The 20181-nt window shown below is 42.7% G+C and overlaps 2 non-coding genes across 2 annotated transcripts; both read right to left on the bottom strand.

The window, feature by feature from the left end:
- Window positions 1-3174: 3174 nt before the first annotated feature.
- trnat-ugu (transfer RNA threonine (anticodon UGU)) lies at window positions 3175-3247 on the bottom strand. The gene has a single exon. It is a non-coding gene; the product is annotated as a tRNA-Thr (tRNA).
- Window positions 3248-19897: 16650 nt separating this feature from the next.
- Window positions 19898-19970, bottom strand: trnak-cuu (transfer RNA lysine (anticodon CUU)). Its single transcript has one exon. It is a non-coding gene; the product is annotated as a tRNA-Lys (tRNA).
- Between the last annotated feature and the right edge of the window lie 211 nt (window positions 19971-20181).

The following is a 20181-nucleotide window of genomic DNA, read 5'->3' as shown; positions in this document are numbered from 1 at the left end:
TACAGCTTGTTTTACAATTTGCTTTGCCCACGATCCTTTTGTTATTTTAATTTCCACGCCAGACCACGTGCACCACAAGCTTCTCCTGCAAAATGGCACCTTCTCTTTCAACACCAGAGAAGTGTTCAGCCAATTGCTGGCATAATTCCACGACAGTTATCGCGTCCGCCTCCCACGGGATGAAACTGGGCAGATTTGTTTTCCAAATCATTTTAACTATGGGATCAAGGGAAAAGTTATATTATTCATATATTTGCAAATTTTAACGAGTCTGATGGATTTTCCCTGCATTTTCTAATTGTGAAGTCAGAGGTCACTCCTTAAAAAAGGCAGAAGGTAAGGTTCGGCACAGAAAACTAGGGAGGATGTATTATTTGACACAAGGAATGGTGAACAAGGCAACATTGAGCTGGTGATGGCGGAACTCGGGTGTTCCAATCGTGCAAAGTCATCGTTTTCACGACCATGTACTCGATGGCAGGTGACAAATGTGGAAATAAGCAGAGTATTTTTTTAAATGAGAAACCTGTCTATTGTGTGACGGAAGAGAAGGAAGAGAATGGCTAAAATGACGATGATCCGCTGATTGGGAAAGTCATTGTCAGCTTCCCTGCTTGTTTGGATTCGGTACGTGCATCACAGTGGCCTGGATTGAGTTCCCAGCCAGAGAGTAATTCGTTTGTATTGCTGTGTGAACTGACACCATGAAAAGCAATTCCTCATTGAATGAAACCAGATCTGGCAGCGTCTGTGGAGTGAGAAACAAAACCAATCTTGCATCTGGATCTTTCATCAATGCTGGAAAAGTCAGAAATGTAACAGATGGAAAAGAAGTGCTTGGCTATGATTCCAAAATATTGTGAAGGGTTTGAGGGGCTAAATGTTGTATCCAAAATCGCAATTATATTCCAGCCGGTTGCTCATATCACTCTGAGCAACTGTTAGCACGTGGCTTCGACTGGTAGTGGAGCCGAATGGTTTTAGTTGCTAAATCTAGGTAAAAAGGTATGCGTTCAAGTCCCACCATTGCCAAAAAGTGCAGCTCGTTTGCCTATTCGGCGAGTGGCAGTTTGTAAGGAAGGAAAAAGGAGGGATGAAAGGTGCAGCGTGACCTTCTAGGACCGAATGTTCCCTTTTGTTGCTGTAACTATTCAATTGTTTTATATGAGTAACTCTGGCACATTGACATCGGTTGCAGCGGTGGCCAAGTGGCTCAGGCGGTGGATTTGAAATTGCTGTTTTCTCACGAAGATTTGAACCTCACTCACTGCGCTGCTCAGCATTCATTCCTTTAGGTGACTGCAGAATTAATTAGTCGTTCAATGGAATCAAAATCTTTCAAATATTCCCATCTGTTTTTCCTGCTTCACTTCCACGTTCCTTCATTTCCGTTCATCAGCTAGAATTCACCAAAGCTCCAGCCAGAAATGGAACAAAATTGAACCCAGTTGGTGACATCCTTGATCTATGGGTGTTTGTGTCTCGTCTGTTCCCTGTGACTCTCGGTATCTATGTGTGTTCCTCTGTGTTTCAATGTGATTCAGTTCCCAGAGGGTGTGAACACATATTTTACCATCACAAATTGTGTTCACTTATTCATATTCCTCAACGGCAAATGGTACAGAGAATAACAACATGTTTGAAAGTTGCGCGAAAGATTGACGGATACAGATTGTTTTTGACTGGCTATTGCTTATTGACTCAGTGGCCGTGTGTTACACAGCAGAGGATGATTGAAATTTTCACTGATGAACATTTAAACAGACAGTGGATTCACTCGGTGTCATGGTGCGTTCCAGTTCTATATCTGCAACGACATCATCACTTTCTATCACTTACTGTGAATCCCATATTTCTAATAGTTTGGAAATATACAACAGCATTATCTAATGTATCTCGTTTTATTTGAAATGAATATTCATCGATCGATTTGTATGACAACTTTGTGAATGTCAGGAAGACTGGAAAAGTTTGGACAGTATTTCCCTGTTGCAGAAGGATACAAAGAACAACTATGTCGGAAGATAAGTAGAAACAGAAATAGAGGGAGTCTATTTGGCTCGGTGTGCTCTCAAACCACCAACATTTCAGTTGGCAGATAACTTTCCTGAACAAGTTTCCTACAGAAATCCTGCAGCAGTTTAAATTCAGGGCTTTCACTGCCTGGATCCAATTCAATTCGCAGTCTCGATGTTGTGCTAGTTGTCATAATTCACAATCGGTTACTGGTTTGAAAAGAGTCATATTGAACTCGGAACCTTAACTCTCTGCCTTGTTCCACATTTGTTGCAAGCCCTGCTGAGAACTTCCAGTACTTTCTGTTTTTATTCCAACATGAATCATAGGAAGAGGAGCAGACCACGCGGTCCATCGAGACTTCCAAGATTCAATACCATCATGGCTGATCTTGGGCTACAACTGAGTTTTTCCACCAGCTCCCCATATCCCTGAATTCTCCGAAAGATCAGAAACCTGTTTATCCCAACCTTAAATGTGCTCTATGATGGGGCATACATAACTGTCAGGTACAGAGAATGCCAACGATCCTCGCCCTTTGAGTGAAGATAATTTCTCCTTATCTTAGCCCTAAATGCCCAGCCCCTCATCTGTGCCGCCGTGGGTTAGATTCCTGACCAGCAGAAAAAAAAATCTCTGTTACGATCAAACCTAATCAGAGTTGTGTTGGTTTAAAGAGATCGCCTCTTATTCTTCTAAACTCCAGATAATTTCATAACAGGACAACTCCCACACCCCAGGGAGCAATCTGGTGAACCTTCTCTTTACCGTTTCCAGTGCACGCATATCCCTTTTTAAATATGACTATCACATCTGCACAGAATATTCAACATGTGGTCTCAACAAAGCCCTATGCCACAGCAGAAACACCTCCTTATTCTTGAACTCCAGTCTGCCGGCAATAAAGACCAAAATGTAATTTTCCTTCCAATTATCTGCTGCACCTACGTTCTAACCTTATGCAAACGCATCTATTCTATTCTTAATATCAACATTTGCATTTTTCAGCTCGTCAAATATGTTCTGCTCTTTCTATTTTTTCACGAAGAAGAATATGTGTTCACTTTCTAAAATTGAACCCGACCTTTCCCTTCTGAAAGCACTCTGCTCTGTCTCCCAAGACCCTACAGCTTCGTTCAACTAATTTACTTTGCCTGCAGGCTCCAGCGAGAATTGAACTCGTGGCCCTCGGTTTACAAGACCAGTGCTCTAACCACTGAGCTATAGAGCCAAATGCTTGCCGTACGTGTAGCATTATCAATGGATTGAGGAACAGTGGATTGAGGGTTTGGGGTCAGAGATTTTTGATGAATGTGGAAATGTCTGAGGTGGAGAGCAGGAAGTTAAAAGACGCAACTTGAAAGTGACATTATTTGACATGTGTGCTGTGTGTGTATCTGACATGTATGTTGTGCGTGTCTTGTGATTCTTCTTCAGAGTTTATCGTTAGTGTTACATCTCTGACTTTTCCAGCTCCGATGCAAGTTCATCCAGCTGGAAGATTTAGCTTGTTGCTCCCTTCACAGACGCTGTGAGGCGTGTTTTCGTTCAATGCAGAATGCTCCGTGACTGGGAATCGAAACCGCGTCATGGCGCCGATCCTCATCACTGGACCCTCAGTGACACTGATGTGAGAGATTTGCTATGAGTTGATCATCTCTGTACCCACTGCTTTATTTTCAACAACTTTCAATAAAAATAAGTCACAATGAGGAATGACGGGAAGTGTACATGAGAGGATTTGAACCTCAGTTAGAAAGTCCCAATCTATTCCCTGGGCCGGGACTGCAGTCCCAATGTTTGCAATCAAGTTATTTAATTCGGCAGACAGCCATTCAGCCTGTGTTCCCGTTTGTATTCTCTATCGGAGAAACTCCAGTCCTTCCAGTTTTGACAAAGGGTGATCTGGACTCGAAACGTTAGCTCTCTTCTCTTCTTCCAGATGCTGCCAGACTTGCTGAGATTTTCCAGCATTTTCCCTTTTTGTTTCCGATTCCAGCATCAACAGTAATTTGCTCCACTCCTTCCACACAGCCCGAAGACTTGCTGGAAAGTTGCATTGGCCATGCTAAATTCTCCCTCAATGTATACGAACGGGCGCCTGAGGGAGGCGACTGGGGTATTTTGACAGTAGCTTAATTGCACTGTTAATGTAAGTCTACTTGTGGCAATAATAAAATAAACTACTGAACTTTAAAGGCAGCAGCAGTGTGGATGAAAAAGAAACAATTACAGGAAGTTACAGCACAGGAAGAGGTTATTAGTCCTGGCGTTCTGCTTTCAAACAGCAATTGTGATTGATTGATCAGGAATGAGAAAGAGACAATATTTTCATATCAAATTCTATTTTCACAATTTGTCCCCAGTCATTGAGCCTGGGCCCTGGCGGTGAAAGCCTTCACTCTGAACAATTAGACCACCCAGCCTCCAGCATCACCTGCTCAATATTGCCTTGTCCGTTATTCCTTTGTCGGTTAATGCATCCTATCTTTCTCTCTACTACAGACGTTCACATTTGTTGTTTTTACCCAGTAACCGCTGACTTTGCAATCAGAAAATGCTGGAAATACTCAGCATATCAGTTAACCTTTTGCAAAAACATAAATTATGAAACTTTTCCCTCACTCTTTATTGATTGGCATTTTGAAATATTGCGGAATGGTTTCGGGGGTGTGGGATGGCCTTGGCGAGATGTTCGTATTCATCAATGACATGTTAAAGGCTCCGAAGAAGATGTTGTAGCTGCTCCGCTCCGGGGAAGTACTGGACGGCCGACACGGCTGACAAGAGAAGCGTGGACAAAGCAAATTGTAAAACACGCTGTGATCTGCTGGTCTGGTGGTTAGAGTTTGACCCTTTCACTGCTGTTGAGATTGCAGGGCAGAAAATGAAATTTCTTGCTCTCCTCCAAACCGTGAAAACAAATATCAGTTAATACCCTGTAGAACACATAAATCACAGTCTCGCCTTGTGTCCTCTCCTTTCTGGCCTGAAGACCCTGAGCAAATTTGATAGGAAGTCATGTTGTCCTTTCTGGGAACCAGACGAGGTTAAGGACAGTTTAACCTGTCGGCCGTGTCTCGTGTTTGTCTTCTGAGGAGATAGGTGCGGGATTTCGCTTTAGCGTATCGGAACTGCCGATGAGTCGAGAGCCACATCCTGTTCGTCGGAGGGCGTCTGTCAAAAACGACACAGCGCACACTCCTGCATTCAATCTGAACTATTGGACTTCAGCTGCAAGGACAAAAATTGAACTCAATTCTGGTAGTGGTGTGATTCAAGCCCACGCCTCGGGAGAGATGAGAGCTTAAATCCAGCGCCTTCGACCGCTTGGCCACGCTACCACATAATAGGCACAAGAGTTGGGATGGGACATAAGGAAATCTTCACCGAATCAGATGATCATGAACTGTGTAATAAACAAAAAAAATCTCCAGTCAGAAACACAATGAGCTGCAGTGAAGGACCGGCACCATTTAAACTGTCCTTAACCTCGTCTGGTTCCCAGAAAGGACAACATGACTTCCTGTCAAATTTGCTCAGGGTCTTCAGGCCAGAAAGGAGAGGACACAAGGCGAGACTGTGATTTATGTGTTCTACAGGGAATTAACTGATATTTGTTTTCACGGTTTGGAGGAGAGCAAGAAATTTCATTTTCTGCCCTGCAATCTCAACAGCAGTGAAAGGGTCAAACTCTAACCACCAGACCAGCAGATCACAGCGTGTTTTACAATTTGCTTTGTCCACGCTTCTCTTGTCAGTTTAATTTTCACGCCAGACCTCATTCACCACAAACTTCTCTTACAAAATGACACCTTCTTGTTCAACACCAGTGATGTCTTCTGCCAATGACAGCAAACATTCCACTAGAGTTATCGCGTTCGCCTCCCACGGCCCGAAACTGGGCAGAAATATTTCCAAATCCTTTACCTTGCAGAGTGAGAGACAAGAGCTATTATTCATGTTTTTTGCGAAATATTCAGTACTCTGATGAATATTCCCTGCATTTTCTGATTGTAAAGTCAGGGATCACTCCTTAAAAAGAATAGAGGGTAAGGTTGGTCACAGAAAACAAGGGAGGATGGATTATCTGACACAGGGAATGATAGACAAGGCAACATTGAGCTGGTGAAAGCGGAGCCCGAGTGGTTCAATGTTTCAGTCATTTTTTTTTCACGATCATGGGCTCGATGGCAGCTGACAAATGTGGAATTAAACAGCTTTTTTTAAAAATGAGAATCCTGTCGATTGCGGAACGGATCTGATGGAAGACAATGGATAAAATGACGATGATCAGATGATTGGGAAAGTCACTGTCAGCTACCCTGCTGTTTTACTGGTTAGGATTCGGCACTTTCATCACTGTGGCCTGGATTCAATCCCTAGCCAGAGTGTAACTCGTTTGTATTGTTGCGTGAACTGACATCATGAAAAGGAATTCCGCATTGAATGAAACCAGATCTGGCAACGTCTGTGGAGTAAGAAACAGAGTTAATATTCCAGCTGGATCTTTCGTTAGACCTGGAAAAGTTAGAGATGTAACAGATGGAAAACAAGAGCTTGGCTGTGATTCTAAAATATTGTGATAGGCTTGAGGGGCTAAATGTTCTATCCCAAATCCCAGTCATATTCTAAATAGGTGCGGATGCCACTCCAAGCAATAGTCAGCGGCCAATTTCCTGTGGTAGTGTTCCGGAGTGGTCCAAGGCGCTCGCTTTAATTTTCAGTTACTGCGGCGATGTGTGTTCAAATCTCACTACTTGTCGCAAAATGACAACTTGTTTGGTTGTTCACTCTGTAGCGTTTCTTTAAGGAGAGGGATGCAAGTTGCAGCGTGACCCCTTCCTAGGGCCTAATGCCCAGTTTTGTTGCGGTAACTGTTCAATGATTATTCATGAATAACACTGACACATTGACACCGGTTGTCGTGCTCTTCGAGTGGTTCACGCGGTGGATTTGAAATGCTTGTTTTCTCATGAAGATTTGAACCTCACCCACTGCGCTGCTCAGCATTAATTCCTTTAGGTGACTGCAGAATTATTATTCGTTCAATGGAATCAAAACCTTCCAAATATTCCCGTCTGTTTCTGCTGCTTCATTTCCGCGTTCCGTCATTTCTGTTCATCAGCTGGAATTAACCAAAACTTGAGCCAGAAATGGAACAAAACTGAACCCAATTGGTGACATCCTTGATTCATGAGTGTTTGTGCCTCCTCAGGCCGCTGTGGCTCTCGGTGTGCGTGTGTGTTCCTCTGTGTGCATCAATGTGATTCAGTTCCCCGAGTGGGTCAACACATTTTTACCATCATAAACTGCATTCACTTATTCATATACTTTAATTGTAAATGGTACAGAAAATAACAACATGTTTGAAAGTTGCGAGGATTGACTGATTCAGGCATTTTTTGAGTGGATATTGCTTATTGACTCAGTGTCCGCATGTTACAGAGCAGAGGATGATTGAAATTTGCACTGACCAACATTTAAATAAACAGTGGATTCACTCGGTGTGATGGTGGGTTCCAGTTATTTATCTGCAGTCACAGCATAAATTTTTATCAGTTATTGTGAACCCAATATTTCTAATAGGTTGAAAATATACAGCAACATGATCTAATGTATCTCCTTTAATTTGAAATGAATGTTCATAGAATATTTGTATATGGTACTTTACTGAATAACAGCAAAACGAGTAAAGTTTGGACAATATTTCTCCGTTGCAGAAGGACACAAAGTGTATCTGTGTCGGGAGTATAAGTGGAAACAGGAATAGAGGGGTTCTATTTGGCTCGGAGTGCTCTCAAACCTCCACCTTTTCTGGTGGCAGCTAACTTTCCTGAACAGGTTTACTGCAGAAATGCTGCAGGAATTTAAATTCAGGTCTGTCGCTGCCTTTATTCAATTCAATTCCCTAACTTGATGCTGTGCTATTTGTTGTAACTCACACATGAAATGAGTCATATTGGACACGGTACCTCAACCCTGTCTTGCTTCACATTTGCTTCAAGACCTGCTGAGAATATCCAGCACTTTCTGCTTTTATTATAACACGAGTTATTTGCTTTAACATACACATGAACACAATGAATAAGAGCAGGAGTGGACCACTCTGTCCATCTAGCCTGTTCCGCCATTTAATGCCACCATGGCTGGTCTTGGGCTACAACTCAGTTTTTTCACCAGCTCCCCATATATCGAGATTCCCCCAGAGACCAGAAAGCTGTGTATACCAACTTTCAATGTGCTCGATAATAGGGCATCTGTGTAGAGAATTCCAAAGATTCACAATCCTTTGAGTGAACTAGTTTATCCTTATCTCAGCCGTAAATGATCAGCCCCTTGTCCTGAGACTGTGTCGCCATGGGAAAAATTCCCAAAACTACAGAAAAATTCTCTAAGCCTCCACTCTATCAAACCAAATCAGAATTGTGTAGGTTTAATGAGATCGTCTCTCATTCTTCGAGTATCAAGAAAATTTCAGCCCAATTTACTCAGCCTCACATCACAGGACAACTCCTTCATCCTCGGGAACAATCTGGTGAACCTTGTCTGTATCGTTTCCAAAGCAAGCATATCCTTAATTAAATGTGGATATCATAACTGCACCGAACATTCAACATGTGGTCTCAACAAAACGCTGTGCAACTGCAGCAACACCTCGTTATTTTTGTACTCTAGTCTGCCATCAATCAAGACCACAATGTAACTCCCCGTCCCAGTTATTTACTGCACATAGATGCGAGCTTGTACGGACACACCTATTTTGTTTTGAATATCAACACCTGTTCCACTTTTCAAATATGTCCTGCTCTTCCTATTTCTACGAAGAAGAGTATATCTAATCACCAAAAGTACACCCGATCTGTGATCTTGCCCACTCATCAAAAATGGTTGGCGTCGCCTCCTAGTCTCTCTACGCCTACCCCACAACAACTCCTAGCTAAATCGCACGCACAGGCTCGAGCGAGAGTTGACCTCGCGACCCCATTTATAAGGCCAGTACTCTGGCCACTGAGGTATGGAGCCAGCAGCCGTGCAAAGACCTGAGTAAGTGTAGCATTATCAGTGGATTGAGGAACAGGATGGAGTTTTCAGGAGGAGATGATTGATGGATGTGGAAATGTCTGAGATGGAGAGCAGGAAGTTAAAAGGTGCAACTTGAAAGTGGATAATTTGACATGTGCGTCGTGTGTCAGTCATGTGATTCTTCTTCAGAGCGGATTGTTGTTTTCATATCTCTGATATGAAAGCTGGGAGATTTACCTTGTTTATCCGTTCACAGGCGCTGTGAGGCGTGTTTTCATTAAATGAATAATTAAACAAAAACGTATGCACTACGTAACTGGGAATCGAACCCGGGGCCATTGCGCCGAATCCTGCTCACTGCATCCTGAGGGAAGCTGACATGAGAGAGTTGTAATGAGTTGGTCATATCTGTGCTCATTGCTTCATTTGAAATAACTTTCACTGCAGTCACGGACATCATGAGGAATTATGCAAAGCGCAAATGACAGGATTTGAACGTCAGTTAGAAAATCCCAGTCCATCCTCTGGGCAGCGAATATAGTCTCAACGTTTGAAATCCTGTTGTTTATATCGTTAGCTAGTCAGTCATTCAGCCTGTGTTCTCTATTGGAGAAACTCCTCCCACGCAAGCTCCATCACCACAACAACAGTTTACGTTGGTCCTGTCTTTCCTTGTTCTTCCTGCCAAAAACGACCTCGCACGCACTCCTGCATTCAATCTGAGCTGTGACACTTCAGCTGCAAAGACCAAAACTCAAAATCTATTCTAGCCACAGTGGGATGCGAACCCACGCCTCCGCAGAGACTGGAGCAATAATCCAGCGCCTTAGACCGCTCGGCCACATTACCACGTCAACAGATATCAAGATCATGTTATTTATTGTTAATGTTACTGAAATTTATTAGAAGCAATGGAGCTGGGAAAGGCCATCAGAAGGCTCCTTCACTGAATCAGGAAATTCAGAACTGTCTAACAAAAGTAAATGATCTCATGTCTGAAAAAGAATGAGCTGCAGTGAAGAGCCGACACCACTTAAACTATCCTTAATCTCGTCTCTTCCCAATCTCCTGCCAGAAATGACAAGAAAACCTCCTGTTGAATTTGCTCAGGGTCTCCACTTCAGGACACGAGGCGAGATTATGTTTTACATGTTCAAGCAGGCAATAACTGACATTTGTTTTCACAGTTTGGATGCGAGCAATAAATCTTCATTTCCAGACCTGTAATCTAAATAGTAGGGAAAGAGTCAAACTCTAACCAGTAACTTACAGTGTGTTTTAGAATTTAATTTATCCACGCTGGTTTTGTTACTTTAATTTTCACGCCAGACCACTTTCACCACAAACAGCTTTCTCCTGCAAAATGGCACCTTCTGCTTCAACACCATGATGTGTTCAGCCAATGACAACATACCACGAACACTCCAGTGCAATTATCACTTTTGCTTCTGACGGTTCGAAACCGGACAGAAACATTTCCAAATGCTTTTCAGTGCAGAGTGAGGAAAAAGTTTCAAAATTCAGCGTCAGTGTAAACTGAAAAACCTGACCCATTACCAGACAGATTTTACCTTGCAACAACATCTCAATCACTAGTACGTTGCAGCCTATCACTGTCCTTCCTTTTCTGTGTTTGTTCTTGAACTGTGGCACATGTGAAATTTCCAGCTCTGATAGAAACTTGCAAACCTCACTCGGCTGATTCTAGTGGTTCTACTTTCAATCAGAGAGTGAATCAGATCCTTATTGATGGTTTGCTGAGAGCGAATAATCTTCTTTCCCTGAGCCGGAATTGTAACCAAACATCACAGGGGGAGTGCTGTACACAATCTAATGGACTAGCAGTGAAACCGATGATCTGTGCTTTTCAAACTGACTTAACATATATCCCTTTGCTTATCATTTTCATCTCAGATCTTTTTCACTTGTGACACATTTCACCTTCAAAATGTTCTGGTTGGATGGAACATAATGGTCTCCTTCAGCCAATGACAACACGGATTGAGTTCGCTGGGTCAGGGAATTGACAGTGAGGTGAAAATGTCCCACAAGCTGTTGACGTTTAGAAGGATGAGGGGGGACGAGATCGAGGTATATAAAATTCTAAATGGATTAATAAAGTAAAGGTAGACCAAACATTTCTTCTTATGGGGCAATCTCGAACAAGAGGTCACGTGCATAGTTTGAGAGCCGGTAGATTCAAACTGAAATGAGCAGGATATACTCTCGCAGAGGATGGCGAATTGGTGGAACTCGCTGCCCCATAGCGCGGTGGCGTCTGAATCGTTGAATGATTTCAAGAAAGAGATAGATATATTTCTGATTTTTTTAAAAACGCATTAAAGGGATATGGAGTCTTTCTACATCCCGGTTTGCCTTTACGTTTATTCATCAATCACAAGTAAGGCTTAAATTAGCACTGCTCTGAAGTTACCGTGAAATTCCCCCAGCCGCCATACGCCAGCACCTGTTCGGGCCAATGCTCCTTAACAGCACGTGTTTCAGACTATGGGAGGAAACCCACGCAGACACGGGGAGAACGTGCAAACTCAACACAGACAGCGACCCAAGCCAGGAATCAAACCCGGGTACCCAGCACTGAGAGGTAATAGTGCTAACTACTGTGCCACTGTGCCGCCCTACGGGTCTCAAAATTACTGCCTTCTCAGTTAAAGCGATCTCTGCTTCCCCAGCTGTCGAAGAGTTTAGTGCTTAACTCAGCGAGAACTTTTCTTGTCATTTTGTGCAAGATTTGAACCAAGATCTGGGAGATTGTGTCCGTGGGAACAAGAATCATCCCCATTATCATTCAATCGATCCAGCCTCACATCCTATCACAAGATCATAAATAGAGTTCTCACCCTCTAGTTTCCTTCACTCTGTATTTGCTCAAAAAACCAGTAAATCTCTTATTTCTTCCAGTTTGGATAAAACGTCAGCGACTCGAAATATTCACTCTTTTTCCCTCTCCATACACTGTATGATCTGCAAACGTTTCCAATATTTTCTGTTTTGAGGTGTGATTTCCGGTAACTTCAGTGTCTTTTTTTCTCGTTCATGTGGGTTAGCTTTCTTTGACTGAACTTTACCTGTATACATAGTTAAAGGGTTGAGGTTTTAAATAATAAGATACGGGGTTGTGTCACCCTGTTTGAAATGAAATGAAACAAAATGAGGATTAATCATTTCAAAAGATGTTACTAATTCAATATATAGTTTGTCGGGGATCCACCTACGCGTGCCATTCACTCACTCATCTGCCCCAATTTAAACAAGAGGTGGGACGGCGAGAGCCAGATTGATAAGCGTTACACCACAGAAACGACAGCATTCTGACGTATGACACTAGGCCTTTCTCCCAAAACACATACACACACACACACACACACACACAGACACCTCCCCCCCCCCACCCCCCACCCCACAACACACACACAGAAACAGAGACTTGCTCAATAGTTGCCAATCTCCAGTCGAATGGTTGCTGTTGTGTGACACCAACTGCTGCTTTCTTTCAACAGATGAGTTAAAGAATAGCGAAAGATGAAAAAAAACATTCCTGATGCAGGCATCTGTCGCCAGAGGTTCAGCAATGTGCAATGTAATAAAGTTGAACTGGCTGACAAATTGTGCTCCCGATTCCTGCTTTGTGAGGAATTTAAACAAAAGGTCCTTCAACAAATCAATCCTCAATAATGGCAAATAAGAGCAAGGGTCCGCCTAAATTTAAACTCGGTTCGCTGGGTTCAGAGTGCTCACCATTGGACAGAGGACCTACAACATAGCAGCCGGCTGCAAATGGTCACTCAAAGCATTGACCCTCTTGTTGTTGCTGCCACATTAAATGAAAAAAGGTCACATGCTTTTAGTGATCATTTGCATCAGGCGGCACTGTTCCGTTTTCTGTGGTGTGATGTTGGGCACTCTTGACTCCGAATGCAGTAATCGGAGTTCAGAACTCGGTGAAAGATTGTTTTTTTTTGCTCAAGCCAATAATGAGTTTGCTGGAGGGCATTTCATTTTAAATTCCCAGAATGTGTAAAACTAAACACTGAGGATATTTCAGCAAATTCCACCGCAATCACATTGCAGATGATGAAGCGAATGACTCTCCTGGTGTCATTTTATCAGCCCCAGAGAACGATTGCTCAAGTATACAAAGCGCTGAGAGGCAGGGAAGCCACAGTGGGCAAGGGGCCACCTACATGTGTCATTCACTCACTCATCTGTCCCAATTTAAACAAGAGTTCGGAGGCGAGAGTGCAACCGTTACACCATCGAATCGGCAACACTCTGGCCGAAGACATTAGACTTTACTCCCAAAACATACACAGACTCTCTCTCTCTCTCACACACACGCACAGACACACACTTGTTCAATAATTGCCAGTCTCCAATCGATTTTTTTCTTTCAACAAAGGAGTCAAAGAGTAGCGAAACGATGAAAAACACTGACGTTGCAGGCATCTGGCGCCAGAGGCTCAGCAATGTGCATTGTTATAGCAGTTGAACTGGCTGATAAGTTGTCCTCTCTTTTCGTAGTTTGTGAGAAAATTAAACTCCCTTCAGCAGATCAATCATCTTCAAATTAAAGTAAGACGGCACAGATATTAGAACTCAGATCGCTGAATTCAGAGTCCAGAGCGGTCACCATTACGCCACGGAACCCAGCACACGATAGCAGCCTGAAAAAGTTCACTCAATACCTGTGCCAATTTGAACAGCAGGGAAAAATATCAGTCCCATGCCACAATCCCGTCAATTACCCACAGCAATTTATATTTAAATTGCCCTTGCTGGTTCCTCATGTAAAAATAAGTAAGCCATCTTCAAGGGCATTAAATTTCACTGCAGCTCACCATGTTCAAAGGGCAATGCTAGCATCGAACATTTATGAACGTGTTGTGTTAAAAATGCTGAACAACATCAGCTCATCGGAGCTCTGCTTTCGTCACACTGAAAGCCACTGTGAAAATATAAACAATTTCATGAGTTAACAGACAGGAAGGAGTGTGTGAATGTGGATAATTGGCACTGTGCACATTCCTGTAGTCAGGCTTTGGGAAAATCAGGAAAATGAGATCCTGGTGATCCAGTGGTTAGGGTTCAGTACTTTCAGCGTCGCAGACTGGCTTCGATATATTAAAATTTAAATGTTTTGATAAACTAACCTGTAATACTTTGTACTCGAAAGCAGCTCTGCCAGAATCAGTGGAGTGAGATTTGTAGTTTTGCTTCCGAGGAAATGTCACATTTGCAACAGGTCGAGAACAAATACTGATAATGAAAATAATCGGCTGCAAAGCGCTGACGATGGAGACAACGTAAAATCTGTGTGGTAATGCGTCTGATTTAACCGTTTGCAATGACAGAAATATTACTCACTTCTGGATAAAAATATCGTGCTGAATGACAAGAAACTTCTCACTGAATTTAGCAATAAACTATTTGACTTCGACTGATTGCAAGCAGTTTTCATGCAGAAAGCAGTAACTGTGAGATTAGCAAAGCTGGAGAGAGAAAGTCTCAGTTTGAGCTGTGATACGGCCGGAGGAATGGAGAGCTGGAATTCATCCAGGAAAGCAGCAAAGTTTAAAAATAATGAAAAGCAACCACTGTTGCCCTTGTCCACCATTCCTTGTGTCATTCAATCCAGCCTGTTTTGCTCTCTATCACAGACCTTCCCTTTTAATCTCTTTACTGAGTGATTTCCGTCTTCAATGCCGCAAAAAGATCAACGGCTCAATTAATGTTTCGTGAGAAACGAGAATAATTCTGAAATCGGAATCGTTTTGAAATAAAACCGTTTGGAAACGTTTCTGCCTTGTCTTGAACAGGGGACCTTTCACGTACGAAATGAACGTGATAACCAGTATAGTACAGAAAGATAGCGAAGTGTGTACTTGAAGCAGTTCCGGTTTGCTGGTGGAGGAACTAAACTCTTCCGACAAGCCCGTCAGTTGCTCGCTTCACATTCTGTCTGCTGGTTCCTCTCACCAAAATGGAATGGGGGAGAATGTGGGACTTGGTCCCACGGGGAGTGGGGGAGAATGTGGGACTCGCTCCCACGGGGAGAATGTGGGACTCGTTCCCACAGGGGAGTGGGGGGAGAATGTAGGACTCACTCCCAAGGGGGAGTGGGGCGAATAGGAATCACATGTTTGACCAAAGATATTCATACCGGTTTCCTCCCACAGTCCAAAGATGTGCGGGTTAGGTTGATTGGCCAGGTTAAAAAAAAAATTGCCCCTTAGAGTCCTGAGATGCGTAGGTTAGAGGGATTAGCGGGTAAATATGTGGGGCCTGGGTGGGATTGTGGTCGGTGCAGACTCGATGGGCCGAATGGCCTCCTTCTGCACTGTAGGGTTTCTATGATTTCTATGATTATTGATGATAACGTTTGTAGTAATTTAAGTGAAAGACTGACAGTGGGATTTGATCCCACTCATCCAAAACTTTCGCTATCCTAAATTTAGTGTCTTAGACTTCCCATCAACGACACCAGCAGAACACATTGCTATTAAATCTGGTATTGGCAGTGAAGAGAATCAATGGAGGGGGATTGGGTCGCAGGTCCCATTGAATCTCCTTCGCCAGTTAAAATCAGGGCGGATGCCCAGCTCAACATCCGCCTCATTTCAGGAATCAATTCAATTAATCTTGGTTCCACACAGACAGGGAGAGAATAGAAGGGACACAAACAAAAGTGGGAACTGAATAGTTAGACTGAGAGGGGGAAGGACTGAGGCAGATCTATAGAGATAAATAATTATAGAGCCAGAGTGGGGTAGACACTGAACGGAACGGATACACTTCACTATTCCAGTTAATTCAAGAAAAAGAAAGCTTGAAGGTATTGGATAGAGCAAATTCTATGGCCCTGAAAAATATTCTGGCAATGGTGCTGCAGAATTGCGCTTCAGAACTTGCCGCAACCTCAGCTGAGCTGTTCCTCAGCTACAACACTGGTGTCAACCGCCAATGCTACAATTTGCCCAAGATTGCCCGGTTTACAAAAATCAGGTCAAATCCAAAGCCGCTGATTACCACCAGCCGACTCTTGATCGTCAGTAACGTGATGGAAGGGGCAATAAATAACGGTACCAAGAGGCGCTCCAATGCAAACATCGCCCGATCTCCCGATTCGGCACTTAATGCGTTACGATCTTAACATTGAGTTCAACAACTTCAGAACATCTCCTCTGCTCCATCTTCACCCCATTTCCATTTATTTTGTTTTATTTCGTTTTATTATTTTATATCTTCTTTCAGATATATATTTTTAAATTTCCATTTTTTGCATTGTTTATTTAAAATCTCACTTTCCATTTTGTTGCCCCCCTCTCCCTCCACCCCACTCGGCCTGTCTCTTACATTTCCTTTTTCCTGCCAGTTACACATTCCGTCTCTTAATGGGCAGCCTGGGGCACCCTTCTTAGCCATGATCACGACCATTAAAATTCACTTTTTCCTCATTTACATGTGACACCCTTGTCACCCACCCCACACCCATATCCCTCACCATTACAATATAAAGCTCGTCCAAATTTCTTTGTTTTCAGCTCTGACGAAGGGTCATGCAGACAGTGAACATGAGCTCTATTCTCTCTTCACAGGTGCTTTCAGATCTGTTGAGATTTTCCAGAATTTTCTGTTCTTGTTTCAGATTCCAGCATCCGCAGTAGATTTATTTAAACCAAGAGGCACTTGTCAGACAGACTTGTCCCTGGTGGAGGCGAACTCAATAGGGTCTTTTAAGAGACTCCTGGATGAGTACATGGCGCTTAATAGGATGGAGGGTTATTGGTAGGTCGAGAAGGTAGGGATGTGTTCGGCACAACTTGTGGGCCGAAGGGCCTGTTTGTGCTGTAGCTTTTCTATGTTCTATGTTCTAAAAACTACTGAAATAGAAACAATGTGCTAAGTTCGCAAGGATAGGTTAGATTAAAGTTTTTTCAGGTAGTTTCCCTCGTGTTCTGGTGGTTATGATTCGGCATTTTCACCACAGTGGTTCAATTCCCAACCAGGGAATGAAGATTTATGTTTTCTTGCAACACATGATTTAAGTGGAGGTGGAATTATTTCCTGATCGAAAACAGGAGTGATATTTTTGCCAGTTTCAACAGCAAAGAGAAAAATGTGGTTTACCATCTTATCTACTTGTTGAACCTACATGCTAGCTCTTGTGATTCAAGCACTGGAACACCTCGATCCCTCTCTATTTCATTGCCCAGCAGTGTCCCTCCATATAGATAATAATCTGCCTTTTCAACATTGCTGAATCACAATATCCTCATCACAGATTGCGGTTCTACCTATGTCATGTCAATGACATTTTTGGAAACATTACACGCTGTTCCTTCCTCCACGTCAAGAATGTAATTAGTGAACAATTTCGGGCCAAGAACTGATCCCTGTGTTATCCCACAGTTGCATCTTTCCACTTTGAAAAGGACCCGTTTTCCACTTTGAAAAGGACATCTCTGTTAGACGGACAGTTTTTAATCGAAACAATACACTTCCTCCAAATCGTTTATCTTTTACCTCATACACCAGCATCTTACGTGGTACCTTGGCAAATGTATTTTGCAAATCTAAAGACAGTACACTTAGAAGTTCCCCTCTACCTATTCTCTCTGTTTTATCCTCACAGAATTTGAGCAATTTTGTGAAACACGATTTACGTTTCATTAATCTATGTGGACAAGGTTCGATTATATTCACTTTTCATAAATGATTAGTTATTTACTCTTTGACTGTTGACTCCAATGTCTTGCTGATGATAGATGTTAAACCAATTGGCGATTTTCCCGCTTTGAACATTCCTCTGGTAAACTCCGGCAATTTAGCGATATATGAAAATTTTCAAGCAATGGGTCCACTACCTCTGCAGCACTTCCATTAAAACCTTAGTGTGCAGTTCATCGGATCCTGGTGACTTGTACTCCTCTAGACCATTGAGTTTCTCTGATACTCTATCCCTAATTCATTATTTGCAATCAGCCCATCTGATAACCTCGGGATGATTGCATTATCTTCAACGCTGATGACTGATGCAAAATTATGATTTAGCATATCCATTATTTGTGATTGTTTTATCAATTCACTCATTTCATTCAGTTGAGGCCTCACATTTACCTTAGCCACGGGATTCCTAATTTATATACCCATAGAAACTCTTAATTCATTTATTCAGCATGCAATTCATCTCTCAAAAATAATTTTCTCCAGTCTACAGGGTGGAGCGCTGATGGCCCGTTTATCAGACTACAAAAGTGTACAGGGTATCACCTAGACTACCCAACACGGAAATTGAGGTGACCTGAGCATTATTGAGCAAGTGTGTGCTTGTGTGTGCGTGTGTGATTTGAAGAGAAAGGTCTCATGCTCTCGGGTAATACCTGATGAATGAAGCCACCGACCACTTTATCGCTGAGCTTTTTGTGTTCTTGAGCAATCGCCCTCTGGGGCTGATGCAATGAGGCCAGGAGAGTAACTCGCTGCATCGTGTGCAACGTGACTGTGGTGCAATTTGCTGAAAGCTGTTAATTTTATAAAAATCATCTTTTCGCGAATTGTAAATGAAATGCCCTTCAGTACCCGGTAAGAATTCTCACCAGGTAGAAGTGTAACAGATTTATTTGGAATCACGAGCTCTCGGAGCGCAGCTCCTTCATCACTCACGCTGAGGATTCACCACATTTTTCTGTCTTTGTATGAAAGCAATAGATTTCTCATTAATTCCCCGGTATCCTGAGTGTCTGACACTGATTTCCACAGTAGACTGCTTTCAATGTTTGTTTTCAATGTGAAATTAAGCGGTTTGATTCCATGTGAAGGACATACACTGACACTCCTCCGGGAAGATGGTGACATAGTGGTAAAATCAGTGGAGCATGAATCCTGTGGCCCAGGCTCACAGGTCCGGATCCCACCACAGTCTAGAACTGAAACGGAAGTGAAAGCTAGTCTCAGTAATGAAGCTTTGCTTTCTGATGGTCAGGAAAATTCACCTGGACCTTTTGCAGAAAGAAATCTGCCATCCTTCCCCTTTCTCGCCTCTATGAGACTCCAGAGACAAAGCAACGTGATTAACTTTTAAGTTCCATCTGAAATGGACGAGTAAAATACTCAGTTCAAGGGGAAATAAGAATGGACAACAAATGCTGGCGTTGACAACGAAATATATATTGCATTGGCAGTATTTTATGAAATGATTAATTGTCATTTTCTTCCATTTCATGTAAAACAGGGTAACACATTCTGGCGTCTTAGTATTTAAAACCTCCGCCCTTTAACTGTTTAAACAGGTAAGATTCAGTCAGAGAAAAGTGATCCACTGTGATCCAAAACAAGGAACTGCAGTTGCTGCAAATCCCACCTCAAAACAGAAAATGTTGGAAGTACTCATCAGCTTCAGCAGCTTCCCTGGAGAGGGAAAGAAAGTGAATGATTTAGGTTGCTGACCTTTTACCCAAACTGGAAGAGATGAGGGATTTAGTGGTTTATAAACAAGTACAGAGTCAAGGAAAATAGAGAGGGAGAGGAGGAAAGAACAATGTAATAGGATGGAAGGCTGGCGTGATTGAGTGACAATGGAGATGATTATTGTTCCCACTGACACAATCTCCCAGATCTGGGTTTTACTATCGTACTAAATGAGAACAACATTTTTCGCTGAGTTCAGTGCTAAACTCCCCGCCTTCCAGTGAACTGGAGGCAGTTTTCAGTCATAAACCCACAACTAGGAGGGAAACAAAGTAAGATGGTGAAAGAGTGAGTTTGAGCGGTGACATTTCTGGAGGAAAGGAGAGCTGGAATTCACCCATAAATGGGGCAAAGTTTAAAACACCGACGCCCAACGTGGGGCTAGAACCCACGACCCTGAGGTTAAGAGTCTCATGCTCTACCGACTGAACTGGCCGGGCACGAGAACAAATGCCCTTTCTTTAACCAAAAATGCATGGAGACAAATATAATTGTTCCATCTGGTGTTTTCGCTTGTTCTGATTTCAAAGTTTACAATGAATCGATCTATGGAATCCACAAGGTTACCATGCATTCCTCTCAATCATCAATATTACATCAGTCACATCTTCCACTTCTTGGCTTCACCTCTCCCAAACATTACAAACTCCT

The sequence above is a fragment of the Mustelus asterias genome, unplaced genomic scaffold (assembly GCF_964213995.1).
Source record: "Mustelus asterias unplaced genomic scaffold, sMusAst1.hap1.1 HAP1_SCAFFOLD_113, whole genome shotgun sequence".
Lineage (NCBI taxonomy): Eukaryota > Metazoa > Chordata > Chondrichthyes > Carcharhiniformes > Triakidae > Mustelus > Mustelus asterias.
Note: the sequence above shows the minus strand (reverse complement) of the source record. Positions and strands in the feature narration are given on the sequence as shown.